The sequence below is a fragment of the Camellia sinensis genome, chromosome 11, assembly GCF_055761805.1.
Source record: "Camellia sinensis isolate YWXY chromosome 11, ASM5576180v1, whole genome shotgun sequence".
Lineage (NCBI taxonomy): Eukaryota > Viridiplantae > Streptophyta > Magnoliopsida > Ericales > Theaceae > Camellia > Camellia sinensis.
The window spans coordinates 30,667,168-30,689,668 of NC_138971.1; positions in this window are offsets into that span (position 1 = coordinate 30,667,168).

Sequence of the window (22,501 nt, forward strand, 5' to 3'; positions counted from 1 at the left end):
GTCAGCGACCGAGAATTGAGGCACGTTTCATCACTTCAAATATGAAACGTCCCTCGTTTCTCATGCTCAGATTAACACTTAATCCAGACAAATGCAATGCAACTCAAACACGCAAACATGCAATGCTACTCAAGCATTCTAAACACAATGTAAGATGGCATGCACTCAATGCAATGCAACATTAGCATGCAAACAATCATGCGAGGGACAAGCATGCAACAACATGCAAATAACAACATGGCATGCACAATGCTAAGAACAACATAAGCATGCAAGCAACATGCAAATAACAATATGGCATACACAATGCAAAGAACAACATGAGCATGCAAGCAACATGCAAACCACATATTCAATGGACTTAAACCAAAATAGTCAGACCTCAATCATGTCCAAAACAGTGGCCATAATGATGAAACTAAGGCATGAAGATCAAGATAAGCATGCTCAATGCATTGGCCTATCAACTAGGCCTAAGAGCACAACTCTCAAGAGTGCTCAAGGAGTGATAAATGTGGAGATGTAACAACACTATAAGCACTGAAATTAGGTATGAAATGGTGCCAAACCACTCAAATAATATAAGTATGGCATGCAAAGGTCCTTAAGCATTAGGTTAGCAAGGAGGATTACAAAGGGGGCATGCAATACATGGCACAAATGCATGAACCAATCATAGACAGAGCTCAAGTAGGTCTAAACAAAGACCAAAACATGCTGAGATGGGAGCTCAAGGACCTAGACAAGATGGCATGCATGCTAAGCCACAAACAAGGCAACAATGCATAACACTCAAAGGCACTCAAAGCATGAAAGAAGTGGGAATATGGTAGTCCTATATGCTCTGAAATGTCATTTGAAATGATGCCAAATCATATACATGATGCAAGTGAAGCATGCTATGGTGCTCAAAACTCAAAGCTAGCATAGGCACTTGCATTATAGCTATACAAAACATGAAGCATATGGCTGAGGCAACCCAAAACAGTCCTAGAACATGTCAAAATGATGCTAAAACATGTATGGAAGGAAGCCAAAATAAGCTAGCATGAAGGGCATAAGGCATGATGCATACAACGCCAAAAGGGAGGATTGCACTACACCTACCAAGACCAAGCATGAGATGGCTTCGCCAACGAAAATCAGAGTTATATCATAGCAAAATAACCCTAAATACACACTGAAATGAAAGCTCGCAAGCTTAGGCATGAAGGCATACGCAATGATTCATGTTAAAGGCATAAAGGACCAACCCTCCAACACATTGAATAAGTGAAAGATGTGAGTGTATGACAATGAAACATGCACTAAAATCTCATAACAAATGATGCCAAATCATTCAAATAGTCCAAGTAATGCATGCTAATGGACTCAATACACAAAGCTAACAAGCTAGAATGCAGTATAGCTATACAAAGCATGGCATGCATGACCAAAACAACACAAATTAGAGCTAGAGCATGCTAAAACATAGACAAAAGCTTCTTAGAGTTAAGCCAAAACATGCTAGAATGATGGTCTAAACACATGATGCATGTTAGGCTAATTCATGAAAATGCACTACAAGTGCATGGAGCATGCAAAGGGCTAACAAACCAAACCTTAACAGAGGTATATCATGGCAAAACAACACCAAGAACATGCTGAGATGGACTCAAAACAAGCTAGAATGACATGCTACTTCATGAAGCAAACAAAGCTAGTTTGCAAAATTTACACTACAAGTGTATAAGGCATGCATGAGGTGACAAAACCAAACCAAAACAGTGGCATGCCATGCTGAAATAACCACAAATACATGTTAAAATATGGCCAACATAACCTTAACAAACATGCTCAAACATGAGGCATTCAAAGCAAGCATTCAAAACACAAGGAGAGGGGATGACCCTCTCCTATTTGGGACCTTAAAACACCATTTCCACCACTGAAATTCCTCTAAGTTTCAGTGGTGAGAAGGCCAAAACAAGGTGGTCCCAATAGCTTAAAAAGATGGCACAAGAACAAGGCCAAACAAGGCCTAAGAGGGGGTAGACTAACCCCCAACATAAAAGTGACCTTAAACAAACATTTTAAGGACTGAAAAACAGAACTTTTTGCAGTAGGAAGTTAAGTCTAAAACACCATGAAAATAGGTCCAAAATCTTAAACCAAAACAAGGGTTTTAAGGGTTAAAAGCTCACCCTTGAAGAACACCTTTAAAGCTATAACTCCAGCAGCTTTTCTGAGTTCAAACCAATCCAAAAACTCCAAAACCGGCTCCTGGGTGCCTTAGCAACAAAAGGATGGTGTTTGAGTGTGTGTTTGTGTGCAATAGTATGGAGAAATTACACTTTAAGGCACAAATATGAGACCAAGAGAGAGATATAGAGATATATGTGTATCTATATCTCAAACAACAAAATCTGAACCTCAAGAAGGGGGGAAGTGGTTCTCTTATATAGAGAACAAAAGGTCAAGCTTCTTGAGGAAGCTAAGGGCTTAAAGCCATCCCTCCTTACACGTGTGTATGGAGGATGGTTTCTGTGCCCTACAGTTGTAACAACTGGAAAGAAAATATCTCCAAAAAGGTGATGAAAAGCTGCCGACCACTTGAAGTGGTCAGCCAGCTACTTACACTAGTCGGCCGACCAGTGGAAGTGGTCTCCCAACGGAAAAAGTGGTCGACCATGGTGGGAGACGGTCCACAGCATGAAAGCAAGGCAGTGGTGTGGTGGTCGACCAGAAAAGGTGGCCCAAAGACTAAGAAAACCAGTTAGCAGACCAGAAAACTGGCTGACAGGAAGGAAAGTGGTCTCCAAGGGGAAGAACTGGTCTCCCACCCTTGTACCACCTTCTAAACAAGGAAAATAAGGTTTGTACCAAAAACAAACCAAAAAGGATGCAAGACGAAAGTTCGGGAGGCAAAGCGCAGTCGAAAGCCTCGAAAACTAGTCTACGGGCACCAAAAGTGGTCTACGACCACAAAAGCGGTCTCCCAGACCACAGTGTCCCTCTAAGCAGAGGCAGCAAGGTGTGGTTCAAAAACCACGCCAAATGGAGAACGTTAAGAGGTCCCGAGACAAAGCGCGCAGCTGAAGGCTCCGAAAACTGAAAACTAGTCTCCGAACGAGAAAAGTGGTCTACGACCACAAAAGGATGGTCTACAGACCTATCCCTCCCTCCAGGGAAGGGAAACAAGGCTTGGTCCACAAACCGAGCCAAAGCACAAAGAGTTCAGAGGCCCGGAGGCAAGGCATTCAGCCGAAAACTCCAGAAACCCAAACGAGCACAACATGCACTATCACCGAGCGCTCAAACGATGACGTCTGAGTCTTAAGGTCGATCAAAAATGGGGTGTCTACAGTTGCTCCTCTTTGACAAAACTCGAAAGTCAGGAAGTGACGTGAGAGAATGTCAAAGCCTAGAGACGACCCATTTTTGACAAGGCCAAACACTTAGACAAACATGCAAGATGACAAAGAGATGTGCCCGCAGGCAGGGGCAAAATGCAAAATGACATGCACAATGCCGAACATAACTCATGATCATGCAAAGAAAACTGTAATGAAGCAATATGTAAAATAAATGCAACAGTTTAAGCAAGCGAAACACCAATCTCACACATTCTAACAGAAAGGATGTAAGAAAATTATACAATTCTCACTGCGTCTGCACTTCTCTGAATGAACCGTACATACGATATCGTCTGGTCGCGCCAGCTTCAAATGAACCGTACATACAATATCGTGCTTGCATAAGAAAGAAACTCAACAAGTACAATATAGTTTGAAACACATATTCCATGTTACAACATGGTATAATCCCAATACGAGATAAACGCGTGCATACACAATGCCGGTGGAAATATGCATAGCAATGCAAGTGAAAAGTGCATAATAATGCAACCGGAGCGAGCACAACAATGCAAGTGAAAAGTGCGTGATAACGCAAGTAAAGTGTGCATGACAATGCAACGAGTAGTGTGCATAACAATGCGACGAGTGGTGTGCATAACAATGCGCTTAATGTGTGCATGATAACGCAGGTGGAGGGTTGCATGACAATGCAACCTAAGTGTGTTTATAACAATGCGGATGGAGGGGTGCATGACGATGCAACCTAAGTATGCGCATAACAATGCGGGTGAAATGCATAACAATGCCAGAGGAATGTGCATATCAATGCGAGCAAAATGCGCGTGACAATGCAAGTAGAGAGTGCATAACAATGCAAGAAACGTGCACAACAATGCGAGGGAAGTGAGCATAACAATGCGAGAGAAATGAGCATAACAATGCATTTTAGTGCAACTTCAAAAGCATGTTTGAAACAAAACACCGACTAAGGAAATACAAGCCTTAACGCGAGCAATTTAACCGGAACCTCCGATTTACCTCTCGAAAGGGTCACAACACACTTAAAAAGGATACACCTTGCTCTTGACGAGTAATGATGAGCCACGCATCGAGGACTTAAAATGAAGTTCCCGTGAGGACATTCTTGAACCGAAAAGTGTACTTTTCTTGCATTTTCCCGAGAGACAAGGGCTCGAATCATCAACAAAACACACTGGGAGAACAATGGAGCCTTGGAGACCACCCAAGAGGAATGGCCGACCACCTAGGCTAGTGGCCGACCACTTGTTGACCACCAAAGTGGTCGGCCGACCAGAAAAATTGGCTGGCCGACCAGTTTATACAACTTCGGGGCAGCTTGGTCTTTTCACATGGAGATCTTTAAAAACTCAACTCCAAAACACTTTTCATCACACCTCCAAGGCCGAAATACATTTCTGTTCCTCCCTAGACCCTTCTCTCTCTCAGATCTACACTTTATATGCATTTTCCAATACCCCACACGAAGTTGTTTCGCGAAAACTTTCGATTCTCTTCGTTTTGAACCGATTAGAATTTTTTTTCGGAGCTTCTTTCTCTATTTCCATCACTTGAGGTAAGTTTCTCTCGAAGTTTAGCACCTTTTCCCGGGCGTTGACTTTTGTTGACTTTTTCTCTTCCCGAGAGTTGACTTTCGTTGACTTTTTGCAATTTTAGCTTATTTCACTCATTTTATCATCTTTTGCAGATTTCTTCAGATGGCCAGCGATATTCCATACGGCGGAGGCTCCTCGAGAGTAGAGGATGAGCCCGACATCATGCCGCTGCCTCCGAGGATTTGGCCGTTCGACCCGGAGGGGTACCACTCGCAGGAGCACATACTACCTCCCAGCACCTTCCATCATTTTACCGATTTCGCGCGACGGGCGCCCGCAGACTTACTGCTACGGGAGCCTGAGTTCCACCTATCCCATCATGTGCGAGAGGTACGTACTTCACTTTTACATTTTCTACGATGTAGTTTGCATTTCTTGCACTCTCCATGCTTTCGCTATGTATTTTATCTGCTCATTCTAAACACATTTACATACGCAGTACTTCTGCTCATTCTTGAACACAACTTGCACACAACATCCAGTTTATATGGGCACACAGCTCTCAACATAACACTTTGCTTGCTTGGCACACAGCTCACGACATAGCATTCCACTCATTTGGCACACAGCTCATGACACAACACTTTGTTCGTTTGGCACACAGCTCGCAACACAACATTCTGTTCATTTGGCACGCAGCTCAAAACATAGCACTTTATTCATTTGGGCATACAGCTCTTTTGGGCACACAACTCATAACATAGTATTCTGCTCATTCTGAACACACAGCTCATAACACAGTATTCTGCTCAATCTGAACACACAGTTCATAACGCAGTATTTTGCTCAATCTGAACACACAGTTCATAACGCAGTAGTTTGCTCAATTTGAACACATAGTTCATAACGCAGTTTTTGCTCAATCTGAACACGCAGTTCATAACGCAGTTTTTGCTCAATTTGAACACGCAGTTCATAATGCAGTTTTTGCTCAATTTAAACGCACAGTTCATAACGCAGTTTTTGCTCAATCTGAACACACAGCTCATAACGCAATTTTTGCTCAATCTGAACACACAGTTCATAACGCAGTTTTTGCTAAATCTGAACACACAGTTCATAACGCAGTTTTTGCTCAATCTGAACACACAGTTCATAACGTAGTATTCTTTTTAGTTTTGAACACACAGCTCATAACATAGCACACTGTTCAATCTGAACACGCAGTTCATAACACAACATTCGGTTTAATCTTGCACGCAGCTCATAACATAGCACACTGTTTAATCTGAACATGCAGTTCATAACACAACATTCGGTTTAATTTTGCACGCAGCTCATAACATAGCACACTGTTCAATCTGAACACGCAATTCATAACACAACATTCGATTTAATCTTGCACGCAGCTCATAACATAACATTGTTTATTTTGCAATTGAATACATCTGTTCATTCTTCCTGCAGGTATCTTCTTGTTTCATACGGGGTTACGGATCGATTATTGCGAGGCAGTGGTACATGGAGCTCCCGGATGCCGTTCGATATATTGTGGATGAGGCAGGGTTTGGCCTATTCTGTATGGGGTTGTGGCGTCATCCTGCGAGCAGGACCCTTCTGGGCACACTTGTAGAGAGATGGTGGGACACCACCAACTCCTTCCATTTTTCTACCACTGGGACATGACGATGACCCCGTATGAATTCTCCATGCTGACGGGCCTTGACGTGGTAGGTCGGCCGATCCCATATGATACCGATATGGGTGAGTGGGAGGCAGCTTGGACGTATTTGCTCGGAGATCATCCGTCGATCGACAGATCATCAGGCAGGGTCAGGTACACCTGGTTCGCCGAGCAGTACAGGAGGACTATGCCTGAGACTGTTGAGGAGATAGAGCAGTATGCTTGGGGATTTTTGATGTTCCTTCTCGGGACCACTCTGTTCTCCGACAGGGGGAACACAATCAGGCTATATTTGCTGAGTGCTCTGGTAGACCTATCACAGGTCCGACACTTCGACTGGGGTGGTGCTGGCCTCGCTACCCTCTACTACTACATGAGCGTGACCTTCCGAGAGTGGAGGACCATAGTAGGTGGCTACTGGCGAGCCTGGGAGGTACATTCTGCCCTCTTGATTTACATTTCTGCTTTTCATTATTTGTACACTGCACACAGCATTCTGCACTCAGCATTCTACATTTTCTGTATATTCTGTATATTCTGTATTCGCATCCTGCACTCAGTATTCTATACTCAGCATTCTGTATTTTCTACTTTTCATTATCTGTACACTGCACACAGAATTCTACATTTTTTGTATATTCTATATTCACATCCTGCACTCGACATTCTGCATTCTCTGTACATTCTATATTCTAACAGCCACTGTCTTGCCTTTCACAGCTATGGGTTTACGCCTACTTCCCGACGCTCGCTTTTGAGCCGGAGGTCAAGGCACCACTAGGTGTGCCATATTCACACAGATTCGATGGTTGGTGCCGGTCTAGGCCCCAGGAGACTCTGCCATATTTGAGGCAGTATTTCGACACCGTGCGGGTGACGGAGGTAATCCAGAACTCTCAGTTCTTCATGCTTTCAATTTTGATTCATCTCGCATACTTATGACATCTAATCAGTATGCACTTGTTATCCGCAAATCGCTTGGTAGCCTTGGCTGGAGATGCATGGATATTCTCGGTTCCAGTTCGCTGGGGCATGGGGCGCCTCCCGATACAGGGTTTTGTTTGAGGGACCAGTCGGCAGAGCCTGGTTTCTCGGGGATCGCTTCATGCGCCAGACGATGGGCAATGCTGCTCAGGAGATTCCCTTACCGCCTCCATTGGACATGCGATCCACGGAGTGTCTTATCTCCCGGGAGGTTGACGACCTCATGCAGGGTGCTGATGCTATTCTTTTCCTGGAGGAGGGGGAGTACGCGACATACCGCCATACATACTTGATGCCTCCACTGACAGGTGTTCGTACTCCTACGATGAGGGTGGCCGACACGCCGTCATCGAGTCGAGCCCGAGCTGCAAACGTCCCTTCGACTAGCAGGGCCGGTACATCGAGGGGTAGGGCTAGAGGGATGCCCTCGACTTGCCAGTAGGCTGGGTGGCCAGATCTTCCGATCGAGCTGACGGGTTAGCAGTATGGGACATCGTACCAGATTAGAGGAAAAACCCGGTATGCTGGGTGGCCACATTCCCCATTCCCTTCTTCATGTCCCTTCTTTATGCTTTTTCCAGGGGTTCCTCCAATTTTGGAATGGGGGCTGTCTTTAAATAGGCTTTGTTGGCACCTATTCAGTTTGAATAGAAAAAGCATGAAGAAGGCAGACATGACCCTTCCTTTAAAATAAAGAGACACCATGAAAGGGTTGCACCATTTCATTCAAATAGAGGGTTGACCCTTCCTTTAAAACAAAGAGACACCATGAAAGGTTGCCCCATTTCATTCAAATGGAGCCCATTTCAATTCACCACTGCCTATAAATTTTTCAACAATCCCCCACATGAATGAAATTGACGAAACGAGAAATGCAACAACATGATGATTTTATAGAGAGTACAGAAATCAGAGATATTCTGCAAAGGATAGGTAGCTTTTGGCTTTGAATCTTCCCTTGTGAGATACTATCGGATTTCCTAGCTAATCAGTGGACATGATGTCTTGAACTGTTCAACCATTTGTGTAAACCAAGACAATAGAACTCACATAGCATATTTCCAGACACAGTTTGATTTTCACTATTGTGTTCATTTTGGTCCTGAACAACCTAGTTTTTCATGAGTGCTCCCAAGAATTGTAGCCATTCACAAATCTCATAGAACTGTCCCAGTTCACACTCATATAGGCGATTCTTATGAAGAGTATCTTGCCATACTCCACTAGGTATTCCTAGATATAAGAATCATTAAAAGTATTACTTAACCTAAAATGCTGTAGACATCACTATTTCATCATAGAAATGGATAGGAGTTTGACTCCCCAGTGATCCTTATGAGCCATACACAACTCGGCTGTCCCTTTGAACCTAGATCTTGGAATCTCCAGTCAACTAGCTTGGGTTGCCATTGTGGTAACTCTTATTTAATAGGATTAAGTCCCATTCCCCTCGATGAATTCTCAACTAACTCTCTTGCTAACCCTTTGGTTAGTGGATTCGCTATGTTGTCTTTAGACTTCACATATTCAATGGAAATAATTCCATTAGAGAGTAGTTGTCTCACGGCGCTATGTCGATGACAAAAGTGTTGTGACTTGTTGTTATGCATATGACTCTATGCTCTACCAATTGCCGATTGACTATCACAATGTATGCATATTACAGGCACTAGTTTTGGCCATATTGGAATATCTTCAAGGAAATGCCAAAGTATCATGACCCACACCCGCCTCTATGGATTAAGGTCATAACTGACTAGTAATCAAGAGATTACCTACGGCCTCTAACTGACTAGTAGGTTCATGGGTACCTGTAGGCTTGCTTCTGTTTTGGCCCCTTAACTCTTTGGCCCAATTATTCATGTTAGACGACCTTTGGCCCAATTGTTTATGAAATGCACATTTTGTACTTGAGATCATAATTACATCATAATCATAATTATAATCCAACAGCCTTATCCAATCATATAGCATAACGAATATTTGTCCACAATTCAAATTAACAAACTTATGAAACTCAAAAAGGAATAAGCAATTGGACAGTAGCATACTTCAAAATTTCTTTACTAAGATATTACTCATAGTGTTCTGCCGGTGGATTCGTCCTTGTGCTCAACCCTACATAATACATAACAAATATTGGGTCACAAACGATTCAATCCATTTTTAATTTATTTCTTTCTCTTAGGCTTCTTTCTTATCCTTTTAGGTCATATACAAAGCTCAATGCATGCCTAAGAGTGCTTAGAAATGGAAGAGTACGGAAAAATGAAACACAAACAACTTTTTAAAATTTCTGAAACAAGGCTCTCTGCTCGAGAGCAGCTTCTGCCGCTCAGGCAGACCCCTTTGGTCTGCAAAAGTACTGGTTACTTCATTTTTTGCGCTCGAGCGTGACTTCGGACGCTCGAGCTAAAAGTCAAACATGTGATTGGGCGCTCAAGCGTAACTCTCCCCCGCTTGAGCGGACGTCAATGTCTGCAAAACTTCTGGGAGCTAATATTTTACGCTCGAGCGGTGCATTCCCCGCTCGAGCGGACCCAATGAATTATGGAATTTCCAACCAGTTGTTTGGGCTTCAAACTTGCATTCAAATTAATGTAACTTGCATGTTATGACCCATATTTCACATGTACATCTTCTAACATGATGCAAATACTAAATTTACAACATTATGAAACTCAATTCCCATGAATCAATTACATGCATATACAATTCATGCCAAATTCATCTTCAATACTTCAAATTCATGCAACCAAAACTCATACCTCTATGAATTGTGCTTGCATGTGGAAAATAACTCCCATTCTCAACTTAAATGATGTAAATGATGATCAAGGGCATGAATCTTCACCAAAATTCAAAATGGATCACATGTTTCATGCTCAAATACACAAATTCATGGCAATCTTTTACATGCATCCTTGTAATGACTTCAAATTCACCAAATTCAGCTCAATTCATGTTCTTGATTAAAATTTATCTTTGAGTTCACATAATTACAACTCAAGCTCATGAATTCATGTATTACTCACCTAGAGGCTCAAATCCTCCAATTCCTAGCTAGTTCTTGAGTCTAGCTTCCAAACCTTGAATTCTCTTGCAAAAATTCACAAAGATGCCTTCTCTCTCTCTCAAAACCGGTTCTCTCTCTCTCTCTCTCTCTCTCTCTCTCTCTCTCTCTCTCTCTGTGGAGAGCTAATTCAAATTTTTGAGCTCATAAGTAACGAGCATGAGTGCAATTAGGCCTTTATATACACACTTGGCTAATCAACTTAATTAAGGCCAATTAACTAAACTTAAATTAATCAATTTAACCTAATTATTTTGTTCCAAGTAAATTTTCAATTAAACTTCACCATAGGCTCTAAAAATTACGCTAATCACAATGGCATAGTCAATTTCAGTTTCTAATGCCTCTACGGCCATCAATTTAAATTCTAAAGTAGAAAATCAAACAGATTTTCCTACGGTGAACAGATAGAAATACAAAAACACATATGATTATATAATAATTACTCAGAACCATATCAAACATATAATCACAATTATAATTAAGATCAATTAGCATAACATGGGATAGGGTTATCACACGAAGCCATTCTGCTTCTTCCCCAGCTTTATTTAAAGTTATAAACTTTGATTCCATAGTAGACCTAGCAATGCAAGTCTGTTTGGAAGATTTCCAAGATACAACCGCACCACCAAGAGTAAAGGCATACCCACCGGTGGATTTAGAGTCTCTATTATCCTTCAAGTACTGATGGATATCTCGTGTAGTATAGCCTAATGTTACGAGTAAATCTGAGGTATTGTAAAACACTTATAATAGCCTTCCAGTGTTCTACTCCTACATTACTCGTATATCTACTTAATTTATTTACTACATAGGCTATATCTAGGCGAGTGCAGTTCATCAAGTACATTAAGCTTCCAATAATATGGGCATACTCTAATTGAGAAATACTTTCCTGTACATTCTTAGAAATAAACAAATTAACATCCACAGGTGTTCTAGCAAGATGATCATCATCTTTGCTAAATTTGTCAACTATTTTCTTAATGTAATGTGATTGTGACCAAGCATATCCTTATGATGTTTTGGTAATTTTCATACTAAGAATTATATTAGTAATCCCATGTCTTTCATGTCAAAATGTTTATTTAGCATTTTCTTAGTAGTTTTAATCATGTCATTATTACTACCTATGATGAGCATATCATCCACATAAAGACATACTATAACATATCCTTTGTTTGTGTTTTTAATATAAACACATTTGTCATATTCATTACATTTAAATCCATATGACATCATTGCCATGTCAAATTTCTCATACTATTGCTTTGGTGCTTGTTTTAAACCATATAATGATTTAAGCAATTTACACACTTTCTTTTCTTTCCCTGAAACAGAAAATCGTTCTGATTGTTCCATGTAAATTTCTTCATTTAACTCACCATCTAAGAAAATTGTTTTCACATCCATTTGATGAATTTGTAGATTATACAAACATACAATGGTAATTAGCATTTTAATGGATGTTATTATAGTAACTGGTGAGTATGTGTCAAAGCAATCAAGACTTTCTTTTTGTCTATATCCTTTGACCACAAGTCTAGCCTTGTATTTGTCAATTGATCTATCTGCTTTCATTTTCCTCTTGAAAATCCACTTGTACCCAAGAGGTTTACAACCTTGTGGCTAATCCACCAATTCTCATATGTGATTTTGCAAGATGGATTTAACTTCGCTATTTGCAGCCTCTTTCCATAAAAGAGCCTTAAGACTAGACATAGCTTTTTTAAAAGTTAAATGCTCATTTTCTTACAAATAAGTTAGAAAATCTGGACCAAAAGATTTTGAGGTTCTAGCATGTTTGCTACGCCTAGGTTCCTTTTCCTCATTTTGATCTAACTCTTGCCGTTGTTCTTGATCATGACTAGTAATAGCATCATAAGATCTTTTGTTAGTACTAGTCTCTTATCCAGTTTTATTAGGAAACACATGTTCAAAGAACGATGCATTCCTAGATTCAAAAATAGTATTTACATGCATTTCTGAATATTCTGACTTATGAATCAAAAACCGATATGCACTACTATTCTTAGCATAACCAATGAATATGCAATCAACAGTTTTAGGACCTATTTTAGTCTTTTTAGGACTAGGAATAGCCACTTTAGCCAAACACCCCCACACTTTTAAGTATTTGTAGGATGGTACTCTTACATGCCACATTTCATAAGGTGTTTGATTCACTTTCTTTTGGGATATTTTATAAAGAATATAATTAGCAGAAAGTATTGCTTCCCCCTAATCTAGAACTTATTAACATGGAATTCATCATTTCTTTTAAATTCATATTTTTCTTTTCAGCAATTCCATTTTTGCTGAGGTGAGTAAGGAGCGGTGGTTTGATGAATTATTCCATATTCTTTACAAATTCACCAAAAGGTGATTCATATTTACCACCTCTATCACTTCTTAGAATTTTAATTTTCTTTCCAAGTTGATTTTCAACTTCATTCATATATTGAATAAAAGTTTCCAAAGTTTCATCCTTAGTTCGAATTAAATAAACATAACTATATCTAGTATAGTCATCTATGAAAGTGATAAAATATTTTTTCCCACCTCTAATTTGAATTGATTTAAAATCACAAATGTCACTATGAATTAATTCAAGTGATTCTGTACTTCTTTTGAATGAAAATGGGTTTTGATTAATTTTGCCTCATATTTATGATTTGGATCAATTTCACATTTAGACAAACATTCCATATTAATTAATTTACGCAAAGATCCATAATTAACATGTTTTAATCTACCATGCCATAAATTAGAAGACTCAAGCAAGTAAGAAGAAGATGTATTTTTATTAATCATAGGAGTAACAATTGTCATTACATTCATTTTGAAAGGCCATCATTCATGTAACATTTTCCTACATACATCCTGTTTTTGGTAAGGACAAATTTGTCACTTTCAAAAACTAGCTTCTTGCTCAACAAAGATCTGGAAACAAGATTTTGCGAATGTCCAGTACATGTAGCACATTGTTAAGGGTGAGTTCATTTCTAGATGTCATCTTCAGAATTACCTTTCCTTGTCCTTCGATTTTATAAGTTGAGGAGTTGCCCATAAACAGTTATTCTCCATTGTCCACCATTGAATAGGAGGAGAACATCTTTTTGTAAGCATAGATGTGACGAGTGACTCCAGTGTCCACCCACCATTCTTTGAGATTTCTGACAAGGTTGACTTCAGAGACAACGGTTGAAAGGTTTATGTCATCTACACCATTGGAGATTCTGTCCACTTCGGTGACATTGGCTTGAGCAGGTTTCTTACTTGACTTTCCTTTACCTTTGCACTTGCTATGACAATCTTTGGCCCGGTGTCCTTCTTTGTCACAAATGTAGCATTTTCTATTAAACTTGAATTTCTTTGTGTCCCCTCTCTCAGAGCCTTATGATGAACTTTCTTCGAAAAATTTCTGTTTCTTTGATTTTGGTGCATAGTTCCACCACATTTGCCTTAGACTCCATAAGATGCTTCTCAAAGAAGCAACTATCCTCCTCAATCCTCAAACGCACAATCAATATTCCTTCAAAGTCATTTCTTTGCACTTGTGTTTGAAGTAGTTTTTGAATTCCTTCCAGCCTTGTGGTAATTTTTCAATTAAGGCAACAACTTGGAAGGATTCACTGCGAGACATGCCTTCTGCGTGAATGTCATGCGGAATGAGTTGGAGATCTTGAACTTGGCTGATCATAGTCTTTGAATCAACCATCATAAAGTCCATAAATTTGCCCACCACAAATTTCTTTGAGCCAGCATCTTCTATTTTGTACTTTTTCTCCAACGAATCCCATAATTCCTTTGTCGTATTGATAGGGCTATACACGTTGTATAGTGTCTAATCAAGCCTATTCAAGATATAGTTCCGGCAAAGGAAATCAGCATGTTTCCAAGCATCAACTGTAGCAAGCACTTGTCGGTCGGTTTCATTCTCTTTTAGCACAGGAGCATCCTCACGAAGGAAACACACCAGATTTAATGTAGTAAAATAGAACAACATTTCATGTTGCCAACTTTTAAAGTCAGTTATGAGGAACTTTTCTGACTTTTCCTCATGATTTACCGGGACTATCACAACAGTAGGAGGGATAGGGGCAGTCGCAACACCGGTCGGATTAGAGGTCTGAGTAGTTTTAGTAGCCATGAATTCTAAATTATAAAACAAAATTATAATTTGAATTTTTATACTACACAGTAAATTAAATAATAAAATAGAGAATCTAATTCTGTCAAAAATAAAAGAAACAAAATTGTAACTTTTATTTTAAATTAATTTGAAAATAACTTTTACTTAAACAAATTAATTCCACACAGACAATTATGATCACAAACTAATATTTTGAAAAAATCAATGTTAAATAGTATATTAGTACTATTTGTTAAAGAAAACAACTAGTATATTACTACTACTTGTATTTTCCAACCAGAATATTACTTTGTAGAATATAAATTCCATAAAACCAAATTTAGAAACCTGAAAATCAGAATTTTAATTCTTAAACAAACCTAGAATTTTATTTTCAGAAAAATAAGAATTTGAATTCTGAAAAAACCCACATAGAAAATAAATTCTGTAAAGAATGGAGAAAATGAAATAAACGAAAAATTCTGTATAAACAGAATAATTCGAATTTGTCTTAAGATTGTTGGAACAATCTTTTGTGTAGAGAAATGAAGCTGAACTTACAAAAATAAAATACTTACAGTAATATTCTTGTATCGCAAAGTTAGAACATAAACTTTTGATCAAGTCGAGTCTGTGGCACTTTGTCCTTAAGACAGATTTGCTGCCGTACAGGTGCTTACGGGTTATCGGTGTCTATCTCCCAGGATACAATGATCAGAAAATACAGATTATAACAACACTACAAATAATCTGCCAGGAGAATCAAACCTATGTTTTGTAACTCACTGAAATCTCTATGAACTAAGATGAAGAATATAAAAATAATGCTTGAATTTAAGGAATTTGGAATTAATAAAATTAGAATGGGGGCTGCCTTTAAATAGGTTTTGTTGGCACCTATTCATTTTGAATAGAAAAGGCATGAAGAAGGGACATGACCCTTTCTTTAAAATAAAGAGACACCATGAAAGGTTTGCACCCTTTCATTCAAATGGAGGGTTGACCCTTCCTTTAAAACAAAGTGACACCATGAAAGGTTACACCCTTTCATTCAAATGGAGTCTATTTCTGTAATAACCCTCATTCTTGTCTTAGTCACGTTCATGTGCATTTGCATGATTTTGTCTTGTTAAGCTTGCATTTGTAGACTTTGACTTGTTTTGCCTAAGTAAAGGTCCCTGTCTTGTTTTGTGCTTATGTGATTTGCCTAAGTGTTGCTTGCATGCTTTGTTCCTTGCTTGGTGTGTTAAGCCTAAGTCATCTCAAGCCTAGGTCATCTCAAGTCTAGGTCATACCTTTGAGCTTTTACACCTAGGCCATTGCACGCCAACACCTAGGACCATCTTGGAACCACTTTGGTTGACCTCCACCTTCACCCTGGCATCTTGGCTAAGATGTCATCATCTAGGCCAAGATGTGTATCATCCAGGCCAAGATGTTATCATCTAAGCGTCCTAGATCTTTGATCCTTGCACCTAGTGATCTTGTTCCTAGACTGGTGTGACCTAGACCGAGGTGTGGCACATCTAGGCCGAGGTGTGGCACAGCTAGGCCAAGTGTTATCCTTCCTGGCTGAGATTAGTGAGACCTTACTTGCCGAAGCCTATGTCCTAATCTGATATCATTGCCTTGTCAGAGTGCCCTTGCCACCTTACTTGTTATACACACTTTGTTATACTCTTGTCTTGTCATTCTGGCACCTCTTTGAAGAGATCCAACCAGACGTTGCCACGTGCCTCAGTTGTGGGTATTAGCTAGCTAGCAGTGAGAGCCCATATCATTTTGTCATATCTTAGCCTTGCAGAGAGAGAAGCTCTAGGAAGAGGGAAAAAGAAGTTCTTAGAGTGAGAATAGATTTCCAAGCTTGGTTTTCACACCTTGGACCGTTAGATTCGTGTTTTGAAGTTAGAATCTTGATCTACTCTTGTTGTTCTTTATATTGATCCGATCAGATTGCATGATCTAGCATGATTCATGAGCCATGCATTGATTTAAAGTTCGGTTTTAGAAAGAGAAAATGATGTTTTTGTGTTCTTCAAGAAAAGCCTTGTTTTGATCTAGAAGTTTGTATCAAGTTCTATGTTTTTGTGTTTGTTTTCATGAAATCTTCAAGTATGGGTACCCAGGTCCATGTTTTTGAATTCATAACATGAAATCTCAGATTTTGAATAAGAAGTTATGATTTTAGCATTCATGTTCTTCATGTTCTTCCTGTTTATGTTCTTCATGTTCTTCAAAAGGAAACCCAGATTCCTAGACATCATTTCCCTAGGTGTGGCCACCGAGACCACTCTTGCCTAGACCTCACACCTAGGCCAAGCATCGTATCTCACCTTGGCCTACCTTGCATGATCACTTGCACCTTAGCCTATCTTGCATGCACATCTAGGCCGACCACTGCACACCCTTGCCGGCACCTTGTAACATCTCGGCAATTAGTCGCATACCTAGGCCTAGGAGACCACACCTCGGCCAAGAGGTGTGAGACCTCGGCCAAGACCCCCTGAGTTCACCCAGCTAGGCCATTTTGGCCTAGATCATCTCTGTGCATCCATTCCGAGACCTGGTTGGTACCCAGCATGTTTTCCTTAGAAAAAAAATAGTGTTTTGACTCCCAACGCATGTTTTGCTTTGTCTTGACTTGGTTTTGGAAAGAAATGCCGGGATCATTTTCATTCATGTAAAGCTTGTTTTTAAGAATGCATTGCATAACCATCTTTGAGCATTCTTTCTTGTCTTCTTGTAATGTATTCAGTGGACTTTGCCATGTATTTGTAGGTCTTGGATCCTTGCTTTAATCCCTACACCCGAAGAGCTAAGTGAGTGGTATTTTTAATAAATCTATGTTATAATGTTTTGATAAAAGCTTTGTTTTGCTTTGTTTTGGAAAAATACTTGATCAAGTATGAATGATTATCCATTAATTTTTGTATCAAGTATTATGTTTGTTTTGATGACATTCTTGGAAGGTCCTTTCGTGCTAGGGGACGTTAAGCCTATGTAGCACTTATGTTGAGATATCTCTTTGCCATCGACGGTCATGTACGGATGGTACCACCGACGGTCTTGTATGGGTGGGTTACGTTTTGCCACCGACGATTTTCCGGGTGGGTTGTCTAACCAATTCCGGGTCAGCCACCGACGGTCATGAACGGGTGTGCTTCGATTTTGGGACGGTTATTCCTTTGTTTTGTCAGGAATGTCATCTTTTGTATTATGTAGATGTTAGTAAACATCCTAAGAAGCTTTGAAAGACTTTGATTGATGAACTTGATTCATCCCATGTTTTGTTACAAGCTATGATATGTATTGTTTTGATAAAGATCTCGGATATCATTCATTCAAACCTTTATTACTTATATCATTCACTGAGTATCCAAGCTCACCCTCCCCTTTATATATATGTAGGTGAGGAGCGAGAAGGCTGTGACTCCTAAGATGTTGTTTGCAACTTTGTTTTGGAGTCATGTTTTGCTAGCATCTTGAAGATTATGCTTCTTAGCTTTTGGTTCATTTCTTTTGTATATTTCGGCTTGAGAAGCCTTTTGATCAAGATGTAATTTTTAAGCTTAATTCATTTGTATCCAAGATGTAAAACCATGTTAAGATGTATGACATTTCATTTGATCTATGCACAGCTCTTGTGGGCTACTTAGATTTAAATTTGCTTCCACACATGTAAGCCCCATATGTATACTCTGATTGTGTGAATTTTTGTAAGTTGGCCTTTGGTAATCTCGGATTACTGGCCATCACAGCACCATTCTACTAGGGGAGGAATGGGGTTGTGACAATTTCAATTCACCACTGCCTTTACAAATTTTCCAATAGAAAATTAGCCAGTGAACTGAAGATTTGAACTGAATTGACCTTTTTTAAGTTGGTTTGATTTGGTTTTTTAGTGTATTAGTTTGGTTTTAGGCTTTTAAATCATCAGATGATAGAATTGGATTCATTCTTGATTTTGGTCTTACCTAAATCGAATCAACTCAGAATCAAACCTATTTATATGTATATATTTAAATTTTATTTATATTGATATATTTTCACTTTATTGCTCTAGTACAATGGACTTGAATAAACTTAATAACTTTTCATATATAAGAATTATTAGTTAAATGAAGAAATTATTAGAATCTTGAGTCAAATTTTGCAGTTGATTTAATTTGTGTTGGTTGTATTAATGGGTTTAATTTATTGATTATATTTAGGCTTGATTTGGATTTAATTTGTATTGATTTGTTTTAAAAAATATTTTGTTCTTTGTTTGTGTTACGTTTAAATGTTAAAGATTTTTTATTTTAATTATTGGGTAAATTACACTAACACCCCCTGAGGTTTGGTCTGATTATATCTCACCCCTTGATGTTCTGAAAATTACATTCCCACCCCTGTGGTTAATAGTCTCGTTTCACAAATCTCCCCTACTTGTATAAAAGGAAACAATTCCTGATAGAAAAACAAAGGAACTTACATTGAAAAAGAAAAAAAGTAGCAGCAAAGGAAAGGGGAAAAAAAAAAACATAGGAGAATTGTTTGTTTGTTTGTTTTATTTCCCTTAATATTGTTATAGTTCGTTATTGTCTTATGGCCCACTATATATATATAGGTTGTTGTGGGTTTGTTGGCCTAACCCTACAGGATGTGTAGGGAGTTGGTATTTTGGCTTGGTTATTATGTATATTTAGTTGTATAGGCTGTTTAGGCCCTTGGTTATGTGGACATTTCTATGCTATGGTGGAGCATCCAAATCTTTCCTAGGCAGGGTCGTTTTGCAGGCATAAGATTGTGAGGTTTAGTTGTTTTTTAGTCCCTCTCTTGTTCATGTTCCCTATTGCAGGTGTTGATATGGTTGGTGAATAGGATGTTTGGGTTTCCTGTTTGTTTTATCTATTAGTTTAGCTAGCTTCGTCCCTGTTTAGTTTCGCTAGGGCCTGGGGTATGCTCCTTGTATTTGTATAAATTCTTTGTTTTATTTTATGACTTACTCACCCCCAAAAAAAAAAAAAAAAAAAAAAAAAAGAAACAGAGGAAGTAAAGCAAAGCAAGAAAAGAGGGAGTGCACAAGTTCAATGTCTTCATTCTGTCTAAATAATTACAATGATAGGGGTTTAGTGTAATTTCCCAAACATATGGGGTGATATGTATTAAACCAAACCTCTGGGGTAAGTGTAATTTGTCCTTAATTATTTATCATTGATTGATTTGCTTATTTTTAAAATAGTGGAATCGTGATTCCAATGGGTTGGGTTGGGTTGGTTCTAGTGCATAATTGGTTTGATTTTGGGTCCAAAAAATTAGAATTGATCATGATTGGGTTGATTCCAAATTTAATGTCAAACCGAAAACCAAACCAACCCATGAACACCTCTACAGCATATCGCGTAGCAAAAAAAACTATAACGCTTCTACAATCTGTTGAATCCGAAGTTACCAGAACTATAGGAACAAAAATAGAATTCTATTCAACAATGTGTATATAATATATCAAAAGTTAATTCGCTTATAACCTTATTTATAATAAAAAATAATTCCTAAATCAACTACCACTAAAAAGAAAATAAAATATTAAGAAATAAAAATAAATATTGTAAAGCAAACAATTCTATTCTTGTAAAATAAGAAAATAAACGAAACAGAAAAACTAAATAAATACGAAATTAAATATCTTAACCTTAAATAATAGGGGTTTTTAGTTTAAAATCTCTAATATTAAGATTTTATGAGATAACAAATATGAAACATTTTCATAGTAATTGGGGTCCCTCAACAGTTTCACAGAGAAATTTCGGCACAGAGAAATTTTGTGAAAAGAAATTCAAAGAAATTCTAGCTCTTCACAGAGAAAATTCAAAGTGAAAGAGAAATTTCTCTTATATGATCACATAGAAATTATCTCCAAAAAATTGAAAAAACAAAAAACCAAACTGGTAAAAATTCACACTTTCTTTAACAATGTACTTGAGAATTAACTAAAAAATTGTAAAATGTGTTAAAAAAAATTAAGACAAAACAGAATTTTTTTTTGGGAGCTAAAAAATCAGAAAAAAAAAAAATTTGCTTGGATACAAGTGTAGCTTAAACCCTCACATAAATTAAAAAAAGCTAATCAAATTTACAAGTGAAAATGAATATGAAATTCATATTTCGATCACCTAAACCATTAAAAAGCCACATTGAGAGAGAGAGAGAGAGAGAGAGAGGAGACTTTGAGAATTTCAGCAGCCTCCTTCACCGACTCAAAAGGCAGTGAAATTCATACTTCTATACTCTTGATATATAGAATTTCTCTGGCATCACAAGATCCATAAACATAAAACCAAACGACAATAACAAAACAAAGGTGGAAAAAAAGAAACCCAAATGTCAACAAAATTATGCAAATTAATACAGCATTTGAGTGACATACAAACATAGAACACGTATAAAATGCAACCTTATTGTAAAATTTTGAAGAAATTGAACCGAAAGGAATCTTTCAACCCAAAGTTAATAATCCACCCAACTACTAAATATATATACATATATATATTCTACCCAAAGTTAGAGAGGAATCTTTCACTAATTTTTTTCTAAATAATAATCCTAATCAAAAGTAAAATAATACAAAATATATATATATATATATATATGATTTTTAAATTCAACTGCATCAGTAGGAGAGGACTATTGAGTTGGAAGGTAGTGATTGGCATGCAAAGACTATGATCAATGTCTCTCTCTGTGAAGGGGTTTACACAAGTGACAGGAGGACATAAAGGTTGTCGAAAGGGGTTAAGAAGTGGCAAAGAGGTGGGGGATGGGCTGTCAGAGGTGATGAGAAACTGGGAGAGGCGAACAGTAGTGACTGTAGCTGGTGGTGGTGAATGGTGGCTAGGGAGGGTCAATGGAAAAGAATATCTACTTAAAAAATTAAGTCAACCAGAAATTGGTATTCATATGATAGGATCAAAAAATCATGTCAAAAAATAGATAGCAAAAATGATTTTGAAAAGAAATCGTTTAGTTTTTTTCATTGTTTTTAATCAAAATATATAGATATTGATATCCAAGCAATCTGATTTTTTACGTAAATATTTTTTTCAATGACTCCTATCTGATAAATGATTTGAATTATAGAGATAGGCATGACGTGAGCCTACAAATATTTAAATGGGTTGAAGAACTTTTGCACTTAAAATTTAGTATATTTTCATTTTTTTTTTGTGGTTATTGAATTTTTAAATATTTCTTCACAAATATTTTAATTTTTTAAGTATATTTAAATTAAATTAATCTAAAAATAAAAATAATTAATTAACATATCAAAAATTTTAATTAAAAATGAAAAATATAAATTAAAAATTAAAAACTAAAAAAATTGTTTTTGAAAATTTAAAACCAAATAAATCTATACTATATATAAAACAAAAGGGACTTTTCATGAAAAGTCTTGTGAGAGCTCCAATACTTCCACTTAAATTTGTGAATTAAAAAATATTATTGGTTAACACATTAAATAAATAATTATAAAAATTAATAATATCCTATGATTTATGCTTTTCAAAAGGAAAGTTAAAGAAACTTTCTTAATTTACCCAAATCTATTATCTCTTATAAAAATTCAAAAGGAGAGATTTTTTTTTTCATTTTCTTTTTTCTCCGATCTAAAACCCTAATTGGTACACAGTCACAAACATTTTTTTTTTCACCCCATACAAAACTTGCTTA